Source organism: Elephantulus edwardii, unplaced genomic scaffold (genome assembly GCF_000299155.1).
Source record: "Elephantulus edwardii isolate Elephantulus edwardi_28Jun2011 unplaced genomic scaffold, EleEdw1.0 scaffold00008, whole genome shotgun sequence".
NCBI classification, from domain to species: Eukaryota; Metazoa; Chordata; class Mammalia; order Macroscelidea; family Macroscelididae; genus Elephantulus; species Elephantulus edwardii.
Genome location: NW_006399758.1, coordinates 1763145 through 1767725, shown reverse-complemented (window position 1 = coordinate 1767725; position 4581 = coordinate 1763145).

Here is a 4581-nt window from a genome sequence, read left to right as displayed (position 1 = left end):
AATAAGCCCAGTCTCTATTGAAAAAGTGGATTCTGATTTATATCAATTATGTGTGTGTCTGACTAGGATTGAACTACATTAGCTTTTCAATGACTGATTTTTTCAGAAAAAGATGTCTAGAATTTTCTTCTGAGGTATCTCTGGGCAGACTCAAACCTCCAATTGTTAGGTTAGTGATTGAGTATGTTAACCTTTTACACCACCCAGGAACCCCATTATAAAAATAGCAATCATTTCTGAATTCCAACCAAATATCATTAAATCTTCCCAGCAACTCTCCGAACGAGGCATCCTTCTTGTTGTGTGCCATTCAGTCAGAACCAACTCATAGCTGACCACCCTCCAGAAGGTTTTCAGAGGCAGTAAATAAGATGACAGGATATTGCCCATTCTTCTTCCACAGAGCAGCTAGTGGACTCCAACTGCAGGCCTTTGGGATTGCAATACAGCTTCTTACAAGTAGGCTACCATAGCTCCCTAAGGCATCTTTATTCCTACTCTATATCCCCCACTATTGTAGTATAAATACTTAATTATACTGCTACTTAACAATTTCATCTTGCTTGGATCCACAGTCAGTATCTTGGCATCAGCAATCGGGAAATCAAAAGACAAATTGTATTGAGAAAGTCTGCTGTCAAGAAATCGAAAGATGAATTGCATTGGGAAAGTCTGCTGTCAGGGATCTCTCTAGAGAGTTGAAGAGCAATAATGTCAGGGATCTCTCTAGAGAGTTGAAGAGCAATGATGTCAGGGATCTCTCTAGAGAGTTGAAGAGCAATGATGTCAGTCTAGAGACTAAGGGGCATGTGATCCAGGCCATGATCTTCACAATTACTTGCTATGTGTCAGAGAGCTTGACAATGACTAAGGATGACAGAAGAAATATTAATGCCTTTGAGTTGTGGTGCTAGAGAAGAGTATAAAATATACACCATGGACTGCCAAGAAAACAAACAGGTCTGTCCTGGAGAAAATGAAACCAAATTGTTCCTTGGAGACAAAGATTTTGAAGCTCAATCTCACATACTTTGAGCATAAGGAACCAATCATTAGAGAAGGGCACTTGTAAGGGTGGAGGGTTAGTATAGGAGAGGAAGACCAGGATGAGATGGATTGACATAGTAACTGGAGTAATCGGGGTAGGTGTGCCAGAGACAGTGAGATTAGTTCAGGAGAGGACAGGCTTCAGAGTTAGTGTACATAGGGTGACTGTGAGTTACAGTCAGCTCAACAGTACATAACAATAACAGCAACACGAAACTATTAAAGAGGAAACTGAGGGGTTGTTTGTCAAATGCTCACTAGGACTAAATGGCATAGCCAGGATTCCAGCTCGGGTTTGCTCATTTCCTGAGCCTGTTTTCTTAGTTAAATCATCTTCAAGTCTTGAGAAATCAAAGTCAAAAGTTGAAGGAGTTCACTGTGTCCTCTATGCTTCCAGAACTGAGCCTGGAAACTGAACTCTCTGACATAATTGGAATCTGCCTCAATTTTGTCTTTCACTCGCCTCTCTCAAATGTTGACGCAAGTGGTGAGAGGGAGTAAGAAGACCACCTGAGTGGAAGCGTAGATGAAAGTAGTACCGGAAGAATGAACCCGCCTCCTTGTACCCAAGGAAACCTCAAGCAGATTGGGCCCCATGGGGATACTAATACAGTTTTGCGGGAGCATCACCTTGGGGTCCTGTCTCTGCACTATCTATAGATTGTACAGAAGCAACAAGGTTCCTGCATGCCGAACAGAGAAAGTAATACAGATCCTACTGGGAGAGCACAGACAAAAGAATTTCCTGAGCTTCCAAAGAGAGAGGCCATGCTGGTTGGGAGGGTGTCGTGACTCACAGGTCCAGGAAGAGAGGAATCAGAGAGATGGCCTCAGCTGACCTCAGAGACAGGACCAAATGCAGGAATTGTGTTCATTTTCATTGACTTCTAATTCCTACCGAGGAATAAAATGAGAACGGGCCTAGAGGAGATACTTACTTCCACTTAGAAAATGACACAGTGACTAACAGTGGACTTGAGCTTGAAGGATTGTGAAGATGGCACAGGACAGGACAGGGTTCCGATCGACTGTTCGCAGGATCACTGTGAGTTGTAGTGGGCTCGGTGGCACCTAAAAACACTGAGTTTTCCCTTGACTCTAGAACAAAGTCCAGGCTCTTTGACCGGCTGACAAGACTGCTCAATTGGCTCCTATTCCAACCCCAGGTTTCACCCAAGCCCACGCCCTTCGCTACTGTAGATCCTACAAGACACTCCCGTGTTAACTCACAGCTCCTTCAAAGGCACTCCAGTTCTAGAGCAATGTTGTGGCCATTGTTGGTAGTTGCTGTTCAGTCTGTCTGCTTTAGCTCATGGGGAGTTTAGGTACAACAGAACAAAATGTTGCCTGGTTCTGTGCCACAGGCTTTGTGATCATTTATGTTTAAATTCATATGTTATAGTGGTAAGAAGCTTTAAATTCATATGTTATAGTGGTAAGAAGCTGCACTGCAATCCCAAAGGTTGTTGCTATGTGCTGTCAAGTCACCTGCGACTCATAGCGACTCTATGTACAACAGCCCTAAACTCTGCTCTACCCTGTGCCAATCGCACTGTCTCTGACACACCTACCCCCATTACCCCAGTCACTGAATCCATCCATCTCATCGAGGGTCTTCCTCTCCTGCACTGTCCCTCCACCCTTCCCTCTCCAAGGATTTGTCCCTCCTTGCAACATGTCCAAAGTATGTCAAATAAAGCTTCAGAATCCTTGCCTCCAAGGAGCAGCCTAGTTTCACCCTCTCCAGGATGAACTTGTTTGTTCTCCTAGCAGTCCATGGTATATTCAATAGTCTTCTCCAGCACCACAGCTCAAAGACATCAATTCTCCTTCTATCATTTCTAGTCTTAGTCCAGCTCTCTGATGCACAGCAAGGGATTGCAAAGACCATGGCCTGTATTAGGAGCACCTTAGTCTCCAGACTCACATTGTTACTCTTCAGTACTTTGGAGAGGTCTCTGATAGCAGACTTTCTCAAGGCAATACATCTTTTCATTTCCTGACTTCTGGTACCAAGAATGTTGATTGTGGAGCCAAGCAAACTAAAGTTGCGAACAACCTCAATCTCTTCACCATCTATCATGATGCTGCCAATTGGCCCAGTGGTGGGAAACTTTGTTTTCTTGATATTGAGCTTCAGTCCACATTGAAGGCTGCAGTTCTTTACCTTCTGCAGCACGCATTTCAGGTCCTCCTCAATTTCAGCAAGCACATGGTTCAAATCTACCATCTGCTCCATAGAAGAAGGATGGACAATTTCCTCTCATGCAATTTACTACATGTGAAAACCCACTGGAGGGTCAACTATGGGTCAGTTTCAACTCCACAGCTCACAGCAACAACAACAACCATGGTGCAGCGTCTTCCAATCTAGGAGACTCATCTTCCAGTATTTTATCAGACAATTATACGTCTAGAACAACACATTCTTTGGCACCTCTGACCCTCAGATCTCACTGACCTGATACTTCCTCAACTCCCAAAACTCAGGGTCCACCCACTTCCTAGGTCTTCTCCAGACACCTCCATTCTACTAACACAGAGTGCATGGCTTGTGCAGAGTGCACACAATGGTGTTGAAAGAGTGCATTCATTAAAGATGGGAGAAAATAGATACAAGGATTATGCTTGAGTTGTCCTATCTGCCCTGCCCCTTTGACTTCCCCTAAAAACTACCCTCTGGGTGTGTCCAAGAAGGGAGTGCCAAGCCACTGACTCTCTCAGCTTCTTTTGGTCTGAACTGAATCATTAAAAATAGAACCCTTTTTTTTTAAAAAAAAAAAAAAGGGTGAAAGGGGAGAAGGAGTGTGTAAGACAAAGAGGAAATCACTAGGATAGCTGAAATTAGTGGCTGGATGGTGAGGGTGGGGAACAAAGAGTTAAAGTGCAATGGTAACTTGAGATGGGAGATAAAAGGAACAGATCAACAGCAATTAATTATGTAAAACAGAAAGTACAGAAATTATTGTATAAAACAAAATGTATATGAATGAGTGAATGATGATATAAACAATACATTTTTAAAAAAATTTTTAAATCTATTAAAAAAAATAGAATCCATAAATTCCACCAAAGTCCCATCCATCAGACACTAAAGGCCAAAACTTTTACCATCAATAAATGGGCTCATCTTACTGTCAGCAACAGGAAATGAGGAGAGTGCCAGCCCCATAGCTCAGGGACACTAAGAAAGCACTGAAGGTGACAGATCACCCAGATACTCACAGCAGTCCATCTGAGAATTAAAAAGGGTTCCTACGTGCCATGATACTGGAATCTCATGTGCAGATATCAAACCTTAAGGGTTGACATAACATGCTACTTTGTTGTTCAGGTTCATATTCACTTTTTCACTTGGGTTAAAAATATACTACATTTCTTAATTAGTTGTTTATTATTAAGGTTCTGCTGTTAAGGACCCCTCCAAAGTGTGTCTGATACAGGCCATGGTCTTTGCAATCACTTGTTATGCATCAGAGAGTTGGACAATGAGCAGGGAGGATAGAAGGAGAATTGATGCCTTTGAGCTGTGGT